The 20715-nt window shown below is 45.9% G+C and overlaps 4 non-coding genes across 4 annotated transcripts; 2 read left to right on the top strand and 2 right to left on the bottom strand.

Moving 5' to 3' along the window:
- Window positions 1–1688: 1688 nt before the first annotated feature.
- Window positions 1689–1759, bottom strand: TRNAG-GCC (transfer RNA glycine (anticodon GCC)). Its single transcript has one exon. It is a non-coding gene; the product is annotated as a tRNA-Gly (tRNA).
- Window positions 1760–2507: 748 nt separating this feature from the next.
- TRNAS-UGA (transfer RNA serine (anticodon UGA)) lies at window positions 2508–2596 on the top strand. The gene has a single exon. It is a non-coding gene; the product is annotated as a tRNA-Ser (tRNA).
- A 5016-nt stretch (window positions 2597–7612) lies between these two features.
- On the bottom strand, window positions 7613–7686 carry TRNAM-CAU (transfer RNA methionine (anticodon CAU)). Its single transcript has one exon. It is a non-coding gene; the product is annotated as a tRNA-Met (tRNA).
- A 10495-nt stretch (window positions 7687–18181) lies between these two features.
- Window positions 18182–18254, top strand: TRNAF-GAA (transfer RNA phenylalanine (anticodon GAA)). Its single transcript has one exon. It is a non-coding gene; the product is annotated as a tRNA-Phe (tRNA).
- The last annotated feature ends 2461 nt before the right edge of the window (window positions 18255–20715 follow it).

The following is a 20715-nucleotide window of genomic DNA, read 5'->3' as shown; positions in this document are numbered from 1 at the left end:
CCATTAGGAGAGACTCCTGAACTTTATCGTGATATTGTGAGTCATCCAACTCTACTAGAGTGGATCTGATAATCGGGATAGAAAAAAATTAACTCGGTCTGGTCAAATCTCTGATATCAATTACATAGTATATCACGAAAGAAAATTTTAAGAGTAGTCGATTGTTTACGCTTCTTCGGCAAGAACTTGCCCCCCCCTTTTTTATATTCTTACTGAGACAGAGAAGAGGGGTTAGTCACCGCATCTTTCTGTGGCAGCAAACGAATCTAGAAGCACTGTGGGTGGGAATCTATGGATGGAAAAATCAATGACTGGAATAATTTCCCCTCCTCCCCTTCCCTCTCTCGCCTATGGGTTGACGTGGCTAGAGATTAGCCCCGCAAATAAGCTCATTTGAATACTCGTAGTGAATATCCATAGTAAGCGCGGGCATGTGGAACTGGCGCGAGGCGGATGTCTCGTCTCCTCGAAGAATCAAGACAATTGGGGCTTTCGGGGTTAATATCTCCTGCATCTGTATATCCGAAACGGGATTCGAGTAAAAATGGTTTGTCGGATTCACCGTGGATGGGGAGATAGAGCATTGACTCCTAAGCACCCAGTACATAGACTTTAATTAATTGCTGGGATTGTAGTTCAATCGGTTAGAGCACCGCCCTGTCAAGGCGGAAGTTGCGGGTTCGAGACCCGTCAATCCCGCTACATTTTATTGAGTCATTTCAAATAACTCAGTCGAGATATACAAATTATAATGAAGTAACTCCGCGGTTTCTGGGTCGAGCTGGATTCGAACCAGCGTAGGCGTTGCCAGCGGATTTACAGTCCGTCCCCATTAGCCACTCGGGCATCGACCCATAGATTTAGACCGGGCTTGGAAGTACTTGAAAACAGAATCGGTCTCGGAAGTGTAAATGAAAGGAGTTTATTGATGTTTTCAATCTGGGCCCCTCCCGCCACCCTGAGAAGGTACGAGGGCAAGAGAAGCCATAACGTCCGTAGTGCTTCTGCGAGATGAGTATAAGTACCCCCAGGGGAATTCGAATCCCCGTCGCCTCCTTGAAAGAGAGGTGTCCTAGGCCTCTAGACGATGGGGGCCCAATCACTCTTCAGATAATAAGAGATTATCTATAAATCGTCAATCTGATTCTCCCGAATCCCCCCCGAATACAACATCCAATGGATGGGGAATTGGAATACCTCTCCGAATCCTTATCGCAAAATCCCGCTCGATGCATACCTATATGCGGAACCGCATGTGGCATCTCCCACAACCTCTAGGTCGACTGCTTCCTAGATGTGTAGGAAGTCGAACACGGCATAGAGGTAACGCTGAGACTTAAACCTTGCAATTCTCCGAAGTGAAGTGAGGCAGTTGAAAAGCTTCACCCAATCCATATTTCCATGGACGATTATTTCTTTCACCGATGAACTTATGTATCCCAATAATAATTGGTAATTACCAGCAGCATCAGTAAGTATATAGGCTTCTCCATTGCTTTTGGTTCATTCAATGTTCTGTTTCCCCTCGAGGGAAAACCCAGATTGGAAATCTACGCCTCAAATCACTCGGTTATGACTTCCTCAATTGGGAATATCTCACTCCTGAAGCTCAAAAATATTCTCTCCACCGGTCTGAACTATCCCGGGGGCTACTGCCGGGGGTGGAAGCGGGGCAAGAAAGTCGGGTCGGCGGATAGCGGGAATCGAACCCGCGTCCTCTCCTTGGCAAGGAGATATTTTACCATTCAACTATATCCGCGTGATATGCCACCCCGTTCTATATTGAATAACTATATATGTGGTAACTCCTCTAGTCAACACACCTAATCCATCCACCTCGTCTCGGGATTTTCCCTCGTGGACGGAGAGCCCCCCCCCCCCCGAGGAGGAAGTGTCGATTCCGTAGACCGTAATTATTATTGATTCTCTCTCCCCACTCGCCATTATGAATCGTGAGGAGGGGGCCAGAATTACCGATACATTGAATCTCTGGGATATGAAGGAATTAAGTATACCCACTAGGAAAACTAATCCGATCCATAAGGAAGCCCCTGAAAAGACGACATTTTTGTTGCTTGACCAACCATTGGGGGAAGCAAGCACGACAGGTACACCAATTACTAGTAGGAATGAAATGGCGATTAATGTGAATAAAGCCAATTGGAAAGCAATAGTCGTAGTTAGGACTCTCGACGTATCAGAAGTAGAGGATTTGTACCATCTGATCCCCATCCGGTGGGACTTACACCATACCGAGACCGAGGATTTTGGACGGAACAAGAATCCTTCTAGTTCAGTACCCCGGAATCCAATGTCTCTTTCGAATCTCTTGATAATCCATCAAGTAGGAGTAAGAATTTGATTATTTGGAATGATCCCTATATTGATTTCATAGTAAATCATACGAAACCATCATCTCATATCTTTCGTAATAGGGGTGAATCTCGATACAATACATGTGTATCAAGATCGACAAGATCTCCGAAGAATTGGAGAAGAGCTTTCTAGGAGAGGTGGTCGAGTGGTTTATGGCTCCAGTCTTGAAAACTGGCATAGTGCTGAAACGCTATCGAGGGTTCGAATCCCTCTCTCTCCTCAATTGATTCAGTACCGGACCCGACGGGAGGGGGTATTAGTGGTCTATCGGTGGTCTAAAAGAACCACCTAGTATTTCCCAAAAAATGCCAATGTCCCCGAGGGGAGCCTATTCTTAATAATGATAGATGAGAGGAATCTTCTGAAGCAGTCTGGGGGTATTCCTCCTCCGCCCCGGTTCATGCGCCGCATCTCCAGGCCCAGGTCCCGTGTCAATACTTTCCCTATCAGGGTTCGAGGGATAGGAAACAAACAAATATGAGAGATCTGATGTTAACTAGAGGTATTTAAAATACCAGTTCTATCGATTGACTTATCGGGATGATCAAAGGTCAATTACCCACCCATTTGCGGGATGGGTACGTTCCACCAGATACAACTGGTGAGGATTCAAATTAGCTTCAAATTAGCTTACGGAGATGAGTCGTCATCGCCAAATCACCCCCTCCAGGGGGGTGATTTGTAGACATAAGTGCAAATGCTACCGAAACTTGTGGTTTCCCGGAACCCTATAGAAATGAACAGTGAGTTACACCTCGCCCTTCCCTCATCCGCGAGGTAAAGGTTACTGCTGGGTATATACCGACGTATCGAACTAACCCCACTGGGGGGTTAGTTTATGTATGAGCTGTGTCCCGGTTCCGCAAAGAACCACCAGTAGAAAATGGAAATTTGTCTGGTATGGTAGGTACTAATACTACCAAGTAATAACTTTCCATTAATATCTCAGCAATTTGTCCTAATTTAATGGTGTCATGGAAAGAACGGGTTCGGTATCACGGTCAATTCCCTTCTCAAACCCGGCTGCCGCCGCACGGGCTCTTCCCGCATGCCATAAATGACCCACAAAAAAGAAAAATCCTAGAACGAAATGGGAAGTAGCCAACCAACTTCGGGGAGATACATAGTTCACGGCATTTATCTCAGTAGCTACTCCACCTACGGAATTTAAGGAACCCAGAGGTGCATGAGTCATATACTCCGCGGAGCGTCGCTCCTGCCAGGGTTGTATATCTCTTTTCAACTTACTCAAATCCAAACCGTTGGGGCCTCTCAGTGGCTCCAACCAAGGAGCACGAAGGTCCCAGAAACGCATTGTTTCGCCTCCAAATATGATTTCTCCCGTGGGGGAACGCATCAGGTATTTACCCAAACCAGTAGGTCCTTGAGCGGAACCTATGTTGGCGCCGAGACGCTGGTCCCTGACAAGAAAAGTAAAAGCTTGAGCTTGAGAAGCCTCTGGACCGGTAGGACCATAGAATTCACTAGGATATGCCGTGTTATTGAACCGAACGAAACAACAAGCAGTAAAACCAAAAATAGCAAGTGCTCCTAAGCTATAGGACGGGTAAGCCTCTCCGGACCACACAAAAGCGCGACGGGCCCAAGCAAATGGTTTGGTCAATATGTGCCAGATCCCCCCGGAGATACAGATGGATCCCAGCCAGACATGTCCCCCAATAATATCTTCTAGGTTATCGACACTTACAATCCAACCCTCTCCACCAAAGGGGGATTTGAGTAAGTAACCAAATATGACACTCGGGCTTAAAGTGAGATTCGTAATCTTCCGTACATCCCCACCTCCCGGGGCCCATGTGTCATACAAGCCTCCGAAATATAACGCTTTGAATACTAGGAGGAAGGCGCCGGCTCCTAACAAGATTAGATGAATACCCAATATAGTAGTCATCTTATTTTTGTCCTTCCATATATAGCCGAAAAATGGGAAGGACTCTTCTGAAGTCTCGGGGCCAATGAGAGCGTGATAAATACCCCCGAACCCTAGAACCGCGGAAGATATCAAATGAAGGACTCCAGAAACAAAATAGGGAAAGGTATCGACGACTTCCCCACCGGGACCCACTCCCCAACCTAGGGTAGCTAGGTGGGGAAGTAGAATTAACCCCTGTTCATACATAGGCTTCTCCGGAACGAAGTGAGCCACTTCAAACAAATTCATGGCTCCAGCCCGAAACACGATCAAGCCAGCATGAGCTACATGGGCACCGAGTAATTTACCAGACAGATTGATCAGTCGAGCGTTACCGGCCCACCAAGCGAAACCTGTGGTTTCCTGATCGCGACCACCCAGAGACAGAGTTTCGTTAAAGAGCGTTTCCACGGGGTAAGACCTCCTCGGGGAATACAAGGTTTTCATGAGGCTGATCCTGAGCTGCCATCCAGGCACGAATACCCTCATTCGACAGAATGTTCTTTGTGTAGAAAGTTTCAAACTCAGGATCTTCCGCCGCACGAATTTCTTGGGAAACGAAGTCATAAGCACGCGAATTCAAAGCGAGACCAACTACTCCGATAGCACTCATCCATAATCCAGTTACTGGCACGAATAACATAAAGAAATGCAACCAACGTTTGTTGGAGAAAGCGACACCGAATATTTGGGACCAGAAACGATTAGCGGTAACCATTGAATAGGTCTCTTCGGATTGAGTTGGGTTAAAAGCACGGAATGTATTTGCGCCATCACCGTCTTCAAATAAGGTGTTTTCCACCGTGGCGCCATGAATGGCACACGAAAGAGCAGCACCAAGGACTCCGGCGACTCCCATCATATGAAACGGGTTCAACGTCCAGTTGTGAAAACCCTGGAAAAAGAGAATGAATCGAGAGATAGCTGCTACACCGAAGCTGGGTGCAAAAAACCAACCGGATTGCCCTAACGGGTAGATTAGGAATACAGAAACAGAAACAGCAATGGGAGCAGAGAACGCTATTGCATTATGGGGACGTAATTGTACGGACCTAGCAAGTTCGAATTGACGTAACATGAAACCTATCAAAGCGAAGGAACCGTGAAGAGCAACAAAGGTCCATAGACCCCCTAATTGGCACCAACGGGTGAAGTCTCCCTGTGCTTCCGGACCCCACAGTAGAAGCAAGGAATGAGCGAGACTATTTGCAGGGGTGGAAACTGCGGCAGTCAGAAAATTGCAACCTTCCAAGTAGGAACTAGCTAATCCATGAGTATACCACGAGGTGACGAAGGTTGTGCCGGTGAACCAACCGCCTAGGGAGAAATAAGCGGTGGGGAAAAGTAATAGACCGGACCAACCTACAAATACGAAACGATCCCTTCGTAGCCAATCGTCCATACTATCAAACAAATCTTTCGATTCCTTGGAGGATTTTCCAATGGCGATGGTCATAGTTATTCTCCTATTCAACTCTTCCAACCATTTTGGGTGCCCTTCTATTTCATGACATGATAGGGTCGTGGTGTAGGAAATGAAACTACCATATCACTGCCCCTTCTGAATAAGAATTTGTCGGAATCTCTCTGGCATGGTAACAATATTCCTAGGTCCCGTCGAGGGTACTTTTCTACTCCGTCTCGTTCCCCCAAGCGGATGGATATGGATAGAGTACCGATACAACGAAATTGATTTCGTGATTCTTCAGAAAGTGGGTAACCCTTTCTCTTCTTCCGAGACTCCATCAACCCGTTCGCTACGTCGATGAATCCTGATCCGGAACTTTATCCCAGCTAGATTCCTTCCAATTGAACAATCAACGGCATCTATTGGATCTCTTTATGTGGTGCTGGTGTTTCCTCCCGCATGTCCTGCCCACTGGAGAAGTACAGGAAGGAGTGGGAGAAGCACCAATTTTCAGCAATCTATCTATTTGGTGAATTGAGTAGGACACGCGTACATACAGATATTTATGATCCGTATCTTCACTTTACTCGTCTATTTCACGATGGAAGAGACACTTCCTGATATTTATTCTACCAATACTCAATACCATTCGGAAGCTTTTCGCTCCCGAATCATTCGGGTGATTAATGGCGGGTGGGTGGGGGGGGGTGGGGGGAGGCCACTTTTCCTTGATGTCGGACGAGAGAAACAAACTCCCGTCTCGATAGATTAAATGAGAACCATATAGTCCGTCTTACCTCCTGGTTAAGAAGCGGGAGATGGATCGGAATGATACGAGAGAAACCCGTAGCTGGGAGTTAGCTGAAATCTTTTCATACGAGAATTCATTGGAATATCTCCCCCTGCGGAGAGATGTATCGATAGTCAGAATTCTCATTGGATTCCTGTATCAGGGGTAACTGAATGATCTTCCACATCATGAATTACATCTACCTAAATTTCTTATATTACGGGTAGCAATAATTCTGAGATTCAAGACGGGGGGGAACATTCCGAACAGCTTTATTACGTAGCGATTCGCTGATTCTTCGTTGATTTCCCCACCCACATATGGATCCCGCTATATAGATAGATATATGTGGATATTTGTTGCGAATCTTACCGGGAGTCCCCCGAGCAGTGAAAGTGGATAATCAGGATAATCTGATTCGATAGGCATCTGGGGGGGGGGGGGGGCCTCGTCATATTCGTCGCCTATTCGGGCGAAGGATCATTTCGACGTGATCACTAATTTTCTGAATTGGTAGAAACATATGTGGTACTCTACAATGTAAGGAAGGATTACGAGTGTCTGTGCCGAGAGAAAGAGACAAGTCGAGTGAAATCTCACGAGCCCTTTATCGGATTTGAACCGATGACTTACGCCTTACCATGGCGGTACTCTACCACTGAGTTAAAAGGGCTTACCGATGATGACATTGATGAGGTGTATGAAACACAGTATGTCGGAAACAGAACTATTCTGTTTCCCGTTTCTCAAATCATTATCCTGTCACTATTCTCTCAATCTTACCAGGGGGGGGGGATTAAAAACTGCTGATACTAAAACTAGGTGGGGTAAGGTCTCTGGAACTAGCGGAAATGGTTGAGTCCTCCTTTCCACCCCCTACTTACCCGATTGAATGGATCCCGATAGAGAATCGGGAGATTCACCTGGGAAGGAGAAAAAGGAGAATGAGGGGGGAAAATTTGGGATTATCCGGTTTATGTTGTGGATGAATACCCGCCGGTACGTGGTCAAATAGTTGGAATAAAAATACGGGAACAGGGTGGACTATTGCTTTATCCCCCTATCACCTATTGCTTTATCACCCTATCACCAAGTTAATTTTCGTTTGCGGAGACGGGATTCGAACCCGTGACCTCAAGGTTATGAGCCTTGCGAGCTACCAAGCTGCTCTACCCCGCGTGGTTGATTCCCTCGCTGTAATTATTATACAGTCTTCAAATAATTACATTGAACACGAGGGAATCTTGTGAATTTATGGAGATCGATTCTCCAACAATTCGTGTGGGAAAACCAATATTTATCTACCAACTCGATTTTATTACTCCAGGCAGCAAACAAGCGTGTGCCATTTCGCGTGGTACGTGTCTGGATGAACCAAAGTCTCGATAATTGGATCTGGGGCGTCCGGTTAGGGAGCATCGGTTACGAAGACGGGTGGGTGCACTGTTACGTGGTGGAGATTGGAACGCCTCAGAAACCTCTAATTTTTCTTGTATTGATAAACCCCCCCTCATTCTCTGTTTCAGGGATTGACGTATGAGATAATATTTCCTCACCAGTTTTTGTTTCTTCTTTCTTTCTCAATGAGACTCCTCTTTGCCGTAATTTCCTAGTCGGCGATATTGGAATGTTATTATAGAATGGATGGAATTTGGGATAGAGTCCAATTGAAGTGCTATGATTTGCCACCCATCCGTGCTATCTATCCATCAGAGACAGATTTTAATCGTGGATAAGTTGGGCTTACCACTGGCTCGAATGCCAAAGGTAAGCCCAATGCGATACATGCTTTTAGCTTTTATTGAGGCGAAACACAGAGCTACCCAAATTTACCCGATGTGGATGCTATTGAGAAAGCTGCATAGGTAAATATATAACCTACGGAGAAGTGGGCTAGTCCCACTAATCGTGCTTGAACGATAGAAAGAGCGACTGGTTTGTCTTTCCAGCGAATCAGATTGGCCAAAGGTGTGCGTTCATGAGCCCGAGCCAGAGTTTCAATAAGTTCTTGCCAATAACCGCGCCAGGAGATGGGAAACGTGAATCCAGTAGCCCGAACGAGATGTCCAAACGAAAACATCCATGCCCAGACGGATAAACTGTTCATACCGAAAGGATTGTAACCGTTAATGAGTTGTGAAGAATTCAGCCGTAGATAATCCCTCAACCATCCCATCAAGTAAGTAGAGGATTCATTGAATTGAGCTACATTTCCCTGCCACAGGGTAATATGCTTCCGGTGCCAGTAAAAGGTGACCCATCCAATTGTATTCGACATCCGGAAAACTGCCAGATAAAATGCATCCCAGGCCGAGATGTCACAGGTACCACCTCTACCTGGACCGTCGCAAGGAAAACTATAACCAAATTCTTTCTTATCCGGCATCAGCTTGGAGCCGCGCGCATCTAATGCACCCTTCACTAGAATCGGTGTAGTTGTATGTGGACCTGGAGCAATAGCATGATGAACTAAGAAATCCCCGGGTCCAATGGTTAGGAATAATGAGTTGCTATTATTATTAATGGCGTCTAACCAACCGGGTAGCCACAAGCTCTGACCAGCATTGAATGCTGGACTGTCTGTCGAGGAGAGAAGTACGTCGAAACCATACAAAGATTTACCGTGAGCGGATTGTATCCGTTGAGCAAATACAGGTTCAATAAGAATTTGCTTCTCTGGGGTTCCAAAGGCTAACGTGACGTCGTTATGGACATAGAGACCCAAAGTATGGAACCCTAGGAATAAACTAGCCCGACTCAAATGGGCTATTATTGCTTCTTTATGCTCCAACATCCTTGCCAACACGTTATCCTTATTTTGTTCCGGATCATAATCCCGTATAAAGAATATGGCTCCGTGGGCGAACGCCCCTGTCATAATAAAACCAGCGATGTACTGGTGATGGGTGTATAGCGCGGCCTGGGTCGTATAATCCTGTGCTATAAAAGCATAAGCGGGTAAGGAATACATATGTTGTGCCACTAGGGAAGTAATGACTCCTAAAGCAGCTAAAGCGAGTCCTAATTGGAAATGTAGGGAGTTATTGATTGTGTCGTAGAGTCCCCTATGTCCACGTCCCAACCTGCCTCCTGGAGGAATATGAGCTTCCAGAATCTCTTTTATACTATGTCCGATGCCGTAGTTAGTCCTGTACATGTGGCCGGCAATGATAAACACAACCGCAATTGCCAGATGATGATGAGCGATATCAGTTAACCACAAACTCTGAGTTTGTGGATGAAATCCCCCCGGAAAGGTTGAAATGGCAGTTCCTGCTCCCTGAGCACTATTGAACGAGTGATTAGCGGAGTCGGGACTTTGTGCATAAACACTCCATTGACCCGAAAAGAATGGTCCCAAACCTTGGGGGTGTGGTAGTGCAGTTAGTAAATTACCCCATCTCACATGTTCGCCTCTAGATTCAGGAATAGCGACGTGAATCAGGTGGCCTGTCCAAGCTAGAGAGCTTATTCCGAAGAGTCCTGATAAGTGATGATTGAGACGAGATTCAGCATTTTTGAACCAAGAAATACCCGGTTTCCATTTGGGTTGTAGATGCAACCAACCCGCTACCAGGAACAAGGCGGAAACAGCTAGTAAGGAGATAGCTCCGGTATATAGATCTTGATTGTCGCGTAAACCGATAGTGTACCGCCACTGATAAACACCAGGATAAGCAATATTAACCGGACCCGGAGCTCCCCCTCGGGTATAAGCCTCGACGGCTGGTTGACCAAAATGAGGATCCCGAATGGCATGAGCGATTGGTCTTACCTGTAATGGGTTTTGCACCCATGCCTCGAAGTTACCCTGCCAAGCTACATGGAATAGATTCCCAGAAGTCCAGAGAAGAATTATAGCTAATTGACCAGAATGGGAAGCAAATATTTTCTGGTAGAGACGTTCCTCGGTAATATTGTCATGACTCTCGAAGTCATGCGCAGTGGCTATACCGAACCAGATACGACGAGTAGTTGGGTCTTGGGATAGACCCTGGCTGAACTTTGGAAATCTTGATGCCGTAATGCTTTTCGAATCCTCCTAGCCATTATCCTACTGCAATGATTCTCGCTAGGAAGAATGCCCATGTTGTGGCGATTCCACCCAGAAGGTAATGAGCCACCCCTACGGCACGTCCCTGTACAATACTCAGAGCCCTGGGCTGGATAGCAGGAGCAACTTTCAATTTATTATGGGCCCGAACAGTAGATTCGATGAGTTCTTGCCGATATCCACGGCCACTGAACAGGAACGTCAGACTAAAAGCCCAAACAAAATGAGCACCCGAGAATAAAAGACCATATGCGGATAATGAAGAACCATACGATTGAATGACTTGGGAAGCCTGTGCCCATAGGAAATCACGGAGCCATCCATTAATGGTTGTTGAACTCTGCGCGAAGTTTCCTCCAGTGATATGGCTCACTACTCCCTGGTCACTTATACTACCCCGTACGTCAGATTGCATCTTCCAACTGAAATGAAATATAACTACTGAGATGGAATTATACATCCAGAACAAACCTGAGAAGACATGATCCCAAGCAGATACCTGGCAGGTACCTCCTCTACCGGGGCCATCACGAGGGAAACGAAAACCAAGATTCGCTTTGTCGGGTATTAGGCGGGAGCTCCTCGCAAACGGGACACCTTTTGGTGATATTAATACAGTAACATGAATCGTAAAGGCATGGATGTGATGCACCAAAAAATCGGCAGTACCTAATGGGATTGGTGACAAAGCAACTTTACCACCTACTGCTACTAAGTCTCCACCCCCCCAGGTCAAACTGGTACCTGCTGTTGCATTAGGTGCCGTTAAGTCAGGAGCAGAAGCATGAATGTTTTGGACCCACTGAGCAAATATGGGTTGTAATTAAATAGCAGTATCTGAAAACGTATCTTGGGGACGTCCCAACGCACTCGTAGTATCGTTATGAATATACAATCCGAAACTATGGAAACCTAGAAAAATGCATACCCGGTTAAGATGTGAAATTATTGCATCACGATGCCGAATGACACGATCCAATAGGTTGTTGTATTGAGTAGTCGGATCATAATCTCTCACCATAAAAATAGCTGCGTGTGCCGCCGCGCCTACCACTAGGAAACCACCAATCCACATGTGATGCGTAAACAGGGATGGCTGCGTAGCATAATCAGTAGCTAGGTATGGATAGGGAGGCATAGCATACATATGATGGGCCACTACAATTGTTAGGGAACCCAACATAGCAAGATTAATAGCTAATTGAGCATGCCATGAAGTAGTTAGGATCTCGTAAAGACCCTTGTGACCCTCACCCGTGAAGGGACCTTTATGAGCTTCCAGAATCTCTTTCGTACTATGCCCGATACCCCAATTGGTTCGATACATGTGACCAGCTATCAGGAAAAGAACTGCAATAGCTAGATGGTGATGCGCAGTATCGGTCAACCACAATCCCCCTGTGGCTGGATTCAATCCCCCACGGAAGGTTAAGAAATCTGAGTATTGTAACCAGTCGAGGGTAAAGAATGGAGTTAATCCCTTTGCGAAACTGGGATACATCTGAGCCAAAAGGTCACGATTCAAAATGGATTCATGAGGAAGAGGTATCTCCTTAGGATCGATTCCCGCGTCTAATAGTTGGTTAATGGGTAGCGAGACGTGTACCTGGTGTCCCGCCCACGCCAAGGAACCCAATCCCAAGAGGCCTGCTAGGTGGTGGTTCAACATGGATTCCACGTCCTGGAACCAAGCCAATTTTGGAGCAGCCTTGTGATAGTGGAACCAACCAGCGAAGAACATCAATCCTGCAAAGATTAAGGCACCGATAGCGGTGCAATAGAGTTGTAACTCACTAGTTATTCCAGAAGACCGCCATATTTGAAAAAATCCGGACGTTATCTGTATTCCCTGGAATCCACCACCTACATCTCCATTAAGTATCTCTTGACCAACTATTGGCCAAACTACCTGGGCGCTAGGCTTAACATGAGTGGGATCACTTAGCCACGCCTCGTAATTAGAGAAGCGAGCCCCGTGAAAATACATACCACTCAGCCAGATAAGAATAATAGCTAATTGACCAAAATGGGCGCTGAATGTTTTACGGGATATATCTTCTGAATCATTTGTGTGACTATCAGAATCATGAGCATCAGCATGTAGATTCCAAATCCAAGTGGTACTACTGGGACCCTTAGCTAAAGTTCTCGAGAAATGTCCAGGTTGAGCCCATTTTTCGAAAGAAGTTCTCACGGGATCCTTTTCCACCATAATCTTGACTTCTGGTTCCGGTGAACGAATAGTCATCGAGATTCTCCTCTCTTCGGACAGGGGATAGCAACGACCTACCAGCGGGGGATACGAAACTTCTAAGAGATGGAATTCGTATGTAAGGTATTCTTCTCCCTGAGTTTGGAACTGGAACAGCTGTAATAGAAGAGTTATCCGAGGCAGGCATTTAATCTTATTATTACACAACTTATTAGTGCTTTATGGACCTTGTATAGAGAGATTCTTATACGTTTCAGTAGGGGGGGGGTTACATATTACCAGATGGCAATCGGTAGGAGGAGAAGTCTTCTCCTTCCTGGTATCCCAGGGGGGGGGGGGGGGTAGAAAATGTAAAGGAATTTCTTTCAATTGTCTGGTCCCCATATCACTGCTACCCCGGCGTCACCCCCCTCTCTCATCACCTGGAACGTTTCGTAATCCTCAACCAATTTTGTGCTTCGATATAATTGCTTGGAGGAAGTGCTATTGCTTGTTTCCGACACTCAGCGGCTTGATCAAACCAAGATTCCGAAGCCTCCGGGTCTCCCTGTTGAATGGCCTGCTCCCCCCGGTCGGGATGGATAGATCCCTTCGAGATATCCTCCCTCAGAACCGGACTTGAGAGTTTCCTACCTCATGCGGCTCGAATGACTACTCAGTAGCTTATTCTCTATCTGATCCAAGAGAAGAGAGAGATTTACTTGGCCCCCTCCCCCGTTAGTCTAGAGAAGAATCAAGAGTAGTTACTGGGAATGGTTTCCAATCCTATCGATGCGAGATAGAATCTTTTCCATACTCCTAATTCGTGGAGGAGGGTAATAATCTCCCCCGGAACTAATTCCCCTACTTCTAAAAATAGATCCGCTGAAATGTTTCCTTTGGGATTTGATACTACACCATAGCTCGATATTCCTTTCCAAATCGATTCTATTACAGGAATCGATTGTAGAACCCCCCGAGTGAGCAAATCTCATCGTATCGACCCAGATTTTCGATGACGAATCTTGGTGCTTTCTCCCTCAATTCACCCGATTATCCATGGGATTCACAGGCTTCCGTTCTTCCCCCGGACCTGAGTTACTACGGGGGACACCAAATTCCACAGCTCAGGAGAACTCCTTATGGGAGTATGCTTGTGGAAAGCCTCCTACATCGAGTGGTTTCGAATCAAGGGATCCTATAGTATGGGTAATCGCACGTAATGACGGATCACAGCCATATTATTAAGAGCCTGTGGTGGAAAAGGATTCCGTTCCAATGCTTGAAAATAGTATTCCAAAGCCTTTGCATGTTCTCCATTGCTAGTATGAATCAAACCTATATTATGGGGTATGTAACTCCGATCATGAGGATCAATCTCCAAACGCATAGCTTTGTAGTAATTTTATGAAGCTTCTGCATATTCTCCTTCGGATTGGGCCGACATTCGTCAGGGTCGCTCACTCAGCGTGAATGAGCTCCGCTTCAAAACCGTACTTGAGATTCTCACCTCATACGGCTCCTCCTGCATGATGCATGAGAGAGACTAGTATTTGGAATAGTCTAGCAATTCCTACTCTAAACCTATGGATGAACGGGGGCTAGTGTCTGTGAAACTACTGGACTAGCCATCCCTTCTGCCAAAAATCTCTTGTTAACATGGTTGTGCCACTCCGACACGTCGACACCAAGAGACTAATGACAATTTCTCTGTTCCCAACGCTTCGAGTTTCATGGGATCAGCTACTTCGACCAATCTCCGATGATTCTAGGGGTATCCAAAATACGAACGGATGGATGTTCGTTGTCCCAATCATTATTGGTATTCGTCATAGAAACACGACGCGCGGCTGAACCCAACCGTAACGAAGCTTTTGCGGTTGTCGATTCCTCCACGTAGTGCCTCTCCCCTATGCCTACCCACGGAGTCCTACAAATAGGTCGGTCCGTAGGTTTCACCTTTGCTTACTACTACGATTCGCCGGAGATCGAAACTGGAGCATTTGAGGCTGCATCAATCGAGGATACACGACAGAAGGACTTGTTCCCGTTCGAAACATACCTTCACCAAACGCGGGTCTATCGGAATTTGAATCCCCAATTAATTAGGAATTAAGGTTAATCGATTTTCCCTCCCCAAATCGCACCATCTCTATAATAAGTAAAAGCTCTCTTCTCCCTATCAGTAGTCGGTATGATTTGTAACAAGATATCCGCCAGAATCGTGGGAGTTCTATCAATAGAATTGTCATTTCTCTGGGATCTAGGCGTAATTGGAATTCCTCTTCGTTCCACTTATTATTGAGTTAATCAGGATGCCGGAAGAACAGATCTCTTTTGCAATACAAGGGGAAGAGGTGCATCCGTCTGGTATCTATGTCCCTCCCCCTCAATCGACTGGGAGGGTGGAGTAACTAATTCCGCACCGAATGAGAGTCGTGTGTGAATGGGGTATATAGTCTCGCAGCATCCATGAATAATTACTAATGGAGTGATTGCTTTTGATGGGATCTGCATCACCTAATTGAAAATCTCTCATTATGAAAATCGACTCGGAACAACTAAAAATCTATCCCAGGGATGGGGTCACCTCCCCTACCTCAATTCCCGGGAATTAATCTCATTTCTTAATAACTGATGAGGCTTGCACTCACTTCCAGGAATCACTTTTTCCCGTCTATCATCGAGGATTGAGTTGCTATCCGGTTTCTTAGATTGGTAAGATGTGTAAAAGTACAAAGTTGCAGGAAAGGTGACTGAGTGGTTTAAGGTGTAGCATTGGAAATGCTATGTAGACTCTTGTTTACCGGGGGTTCGAATCCCCACCTTTCCCCTTTGCATTCCGTCATTGACTCTGTTCCGGCACCCCAAAGAATTGCTAATCCTTTGAATGCTTCATGAGTTACTCCCTATTCAAATAATAATTCCAAGAATCCCCCCCCCCCGGGGGGGGGGGTATCCGAATTTCAGAATTGAGGAATCCCAGACTATTAGATAATTACTTGGGGTTAGGCTTTGCGGGAGTAATACTCAACGACGAGCAATTCATTTATATCCAACCCAGTGGACTCCCGATTTGCGATTCCATTCACTAATCCTGTGGGTCTACTGTCTCCCGACGAGGAAAAAGTTGAATGATCAGGTATTTTGTCTCCCCGAGAAAATTCCATCTCTCTATTTGGTCCATTGCGAGAACCCGTCGATTTCTCACAATAATAGTATCTTTTGGTTTGCGGACGGTAACTCGGTATATCGACTATACGATCGTTCACTAGAATGTGTCTATGAATTAACTAATTGCCTAGCTGCAGGAATAGTAGGAGCCATACCTGGACGAGAAACAATATTATCTGGACGCATTTCGAGTAGCTGTAATGGTACTTGACCTGTTGAACCTTGGCTCTTCTAGCAATACGAACGTATCTAGGCAATTGTCGTTCCGTTGATCCATAATTGAAACGTAATCTCTGTTTGGCTTCCAGACGCACGCAAAATTGAGATACCTTTCTCGAAGCAGATTAATCAATAGCAATTCGTGCTTCTCTCGGATTTGATGTTTTATTTGTAAGCACGGGTAGATCCTTGAGAGACGTATTATTTTCAGACGGGGTCCTCGATAACGAGACATAAAAACTCCTTCTTTGTAAGCATGGTAAGACCCGGAATGGACCTCTCCGTAATCGAAGTACTGGTACTATTTATAAGTGTCACCCAATTTTGTTGAACATTTGGTATTTGTAATAATCATAACATATGAATGTAGACGAACAAATACTCGAATTCCCATCGACTCTATTGGAAATGGAGGCTTCGACGCGGGGGACAAAGCCGAAGGGAGACACGGTATTGGTGCATCGACTGATACTGGGCAATATTCTGCCGGAATCGAACCGATAACCTCTGCCTTGTGAATGTGGTACTTCCGAATCCAAACCAAGCTTTCCTGGTTCTTTTGAACCCCATGGGATGGAATAGAACCCTCCTAAAGCGACAATGGTGGTTGCGCCCACGGCGCAGTCAGCCGCAAGGGTTATTCAACCACAGAGATGGGTTAGATGAGTCGATAATTCCATCTCCTACCGTATCGTATTGATTTAATTACCCCACCCGTGTATAATTCTTATGGGTACGCGAATACGGAGAAGCAGGGTATGGTCTCGCAGATATATATTCTCTGGGATCGGTGGAGTCCCTTTCTGTGAGGAAATTGGGAATAGAAACAGAAAAGGGAAGAGGTTGAGAATTCGGGAATCGGGACGGGGTATATAATTTCCGCTTGACCGGAATCAAGAGACTCGTGAAATATCTCTGGAACAAATGGCATGGAACATGCAAACTCGGATGGCATGCAAAAGGATTTTGATGCAATTGCAGATCCATTGCTTCGGTTTGGACTCAAGGGGGGGGGGGGTATGGCGGAATGGTAGACGCTGCGGACTCGATTGGATTGAGCCTAGGTATGGAAACACACCGAGTGATAGCTTTCAAATTCAGGGAAACCTAGGATTATTTAGTAGGCGATCCTGAGCCAAATCTCATTTCAGAAGCAGGATTCGGATGATGAGATAGGTGCAGAGACTCGACGGAAGCTTATTCCGAACGAACAGATCTATTAATTTCTATTATTCATTAAGCGGATAGATGTTCTCTTTCCATGGATGATTCAATCTAGAATGATCCTATAAGCGGCGAGGATCCTCTCCCAGTGCATACTCAACATCCGCACCGAGGATTGTATCAAAATCTCGAGAATCTCGGGTATTGGTGGGATCTACTCGATTATCCCCGAATCCCATCTTCTCCTGATTTCCTCTTTGTGTATGTATACTCCGTATTCGGATGAATATGGTTCGATGAATAACCATTAGTAACAGACCTTCGCGGATAGAGATGGAGTCCAACTCTACGCCGTTGATGGAAACAGCAATGCAAATTGTGGTAGAAAGAAAATCCGTTGGTCTTTGTAGGACCGTGAGGGTTCGAGTCCCTACATCCCCAGTAGAACGGGATGAAACATATTATCCAAATTGCGTAGGAGTTGTGGGAAGCATCTACCCCATGAAACAGAGAAATCCCTCCCCGTCTATTCTGGTGGATGGGATTCTTCGACCCATCAAGCGGACGAAGGGTATCGAGATACATCTCCCGAATACGTATTGATTTCCTCCACCTAAACGAGAGGGGATCCATGCTCCCGATTCATAGCTCAATCGAATCGGATTGATGTCTCGTCCCCAGCTCGAGAATATTTTTGAGTGGTTTGCGGACTGAACCATTCGGCAAATCCAATGGATTGTCTGAATGGTTCGCCTGCAAGGTATAAAAAAAAAAATGGATTCGTGAGGATAGTTACTTCGATTGGACGGATAGGTAAGGGAAAGAATCAATCCACGCTGGGATATTTGTTTGGGATTATCGCGGAATCACTGGCCGGGATAGCTCAGTAGGTAGAGCAGAGGACTGAAAATCCTCGTGTCACCAGTTCAAGTCTGGTTCCTGGCATACCGATGGGAAATAATTTGATCTGATGGCTGCGGGCGAAAACCGCACTTGGAAATAGGAGAATCCAAAAAAAAAAATATGGATTGCTTATTGGTCTACTGGTCGGGGTATGTATCTATACCCACACCTACATACGCTTGAACGTGCATATGTAGGTGCGGATTTCGATGCAGATACGTGGATGCGATTGATCGAACGAGAAACAAGTGTCTCAATAAGGTAGACCAGCCTCACCTGCCGCACAAGATTAAATAGAATGATACAGAATTGGCTAGTGGGAGGATGCTTTCAATTTTGCCTCCGTCCCAATTCGATAAGCATCCTGTAGCTCATAAAAGTCGGGTATACGACATAATCCTTACGTAAAGGCCATCCCAGCCGGCTCCCAGGCATTAAGATACGTTGTAGGTGCGGATGACTCTCATAAGTGATTCCTAACATATTCATAGGATTCCCGTTCCTGGAAATTGGAACTTTTCCAAACCCAACAACGGATGGAATCCTGGGGTCTTTTCTCGGAACGAAGACTTTTGTACATACTTCTTCAGGTTGATCTGCATCGTCTCGCACCTCCGTCAGATGATACACACTAGCTAGGGATCCTCCTGGTGCTGCATCATAGGCACATTGGGAACGGGGGATAATTGAAACCGCACGCATATGAAGCAACAGCTATAGAAGGCCAATCCCCTGCTTTGACCTGTGGGATCTCGACACCCCGGTAATCAGAACCTAAAGTCTGTGGGCTAAACTATGTCTAGTCGACCAAGCGGGTAATCGACCCCGCATCTCGATGTTGGAATCGCCGTTGTTATTGATAATACTCATATTAGCTAACGTTCTATATCTCTGTGGAATATCTTCACCCGCCCGCCTCTGATACGGATTCTTCATGCATACTTTCGAATCCACTCAATCCCTTCGAGAGGATATTTGATAGGGATTTCGAAGACTGATTTGCGATTCGTTGATTGTATTCACCGGTATAGGTATTGGGTACGAAAAAAGTCTGTGATTCAGACTAAAATATCTCTTCCGGGTTCGACAAGAAGTTCGATCCCTATAGTTTTCCTGAGCAATTCTTTTGCGGGGTTTTGTCACAGCATCAATAATAGCTTCGGGCTTGGGCGGACGACCCGGCAAATAAATGTCCACAGGAATCAATTTATCCACTCCGCGAACGGTGCTGTAAGAATCCGTACTAAACATGCCTCCCGTATGGTACATGCCCCCATAGCAATTACATACTTTGGTTCGGGCATTTGTTCATAGAGTCTCACTAGAGACGGAGCCATCTTCATGGTGATAGTACCCGCCGTTATTATGGGATCAGCTTGTCTGGGGCTGGATCTTGGTACTAGACCGTACCGGTCGAAGTCGAAGCGTGAACCAATTAATGAGGCGAATTCAATGGAGCAGCAGCTAGTACCGTAAAGGAGTGGCCACAAACTGGAAAGTCGAGACCAATTGGAGAGATCATTCAAGTTAGTCAAAATAATCGAGTTTGATGTGTCTTGATCGGGGGAGAAGGACTCCACGGAGTTAATTAGTGGATTCCCCCCACGGGAGTCGACTCCGTTCCTCTTACCCGAATAGTTAGAAATTAGGACCATTCCAATGCTCCTTTTCACCATGCATAAATCGAACCGACAATTAATATGGATATGGGGATAGACACTTCAGTAAAAGCAAATAGACCCAATTCCCTGAAACTCATAGCCCGGGGATAGGGAGAGACCGTCTCGACGTCGGGAATAACGAATACCGGGGCAAACATATAATAACGGATCTGGAATTGGATCCAAGCCCCTCCCTTTGGTTCCATACCTGATTCATAGCTTGTTAGTTTTTCAGGCCCCTCGCGGATGGGTGCGACGGATCTGGAAACCGAAAAGGCTGTATAGGGAATAAGGATGGATACTAGTAGGAGGATCCGGAAGGAATCGTGTTTAGGAAGCAAAAACATTTACATACTCCTCCTGCTTCGGTATTTATCTTCTCACCCCACCGTGTGGGTGTAACATCTTTATGATAAGTGAAGGGGGGGGGGGTTGCTGACTCCTCGATCGTTCGATCGGGGATGAGATGCCAGACGTGGCTCACGGACATCTCATCCCAGAATGGAATCGGGATGTACACCCCCCCAGTGATGAGCCAATCGTCCCTCCGATCCAGTCCTCGGAAGATGCTGGATACCAAATGGACTTGCGAGAAGATTATTAGAAACGGGACTCCCCATCCGGAAATGAGCTCTTGGCTGGAATCCGTGAGATGAGTCAAATTGCCGGAAGAACCGGATGGGGACTATATTCTACTAAGTAGGTAGTGGGGTATGGTATGTACCTCCCTACCGAATCGATGCATAAGATTGATTTATACGGATTATCTATTATGGAAAGCAATCCGTCAATTTAGATTCTTATCTGAATTTTCTCCGATTGACCATCATTGAGGAACTTAT

This window comes from Dipteris shenzhenensis, unplaced genomic scaffold (assembly GCF_047967505.1).
Source record: "Dipteris shenzhenensis isolate YYH24624 ecotype China unplaced genomic scaffold, Dip_SZ_1.0 scaf0211, whole genome shotgun sequence".
NCBI lineage: Eukaryota > Viridiplantae > Streptophyta > Polypodiopsida > Gleicheniales > Dipteridaceae > Dipteris > Dipteris shenzhenensis.
Note: the sequence above shows the minus strand (reverse complement) of the source record. Positions and strands in the feature narration are given on the sequence as shown.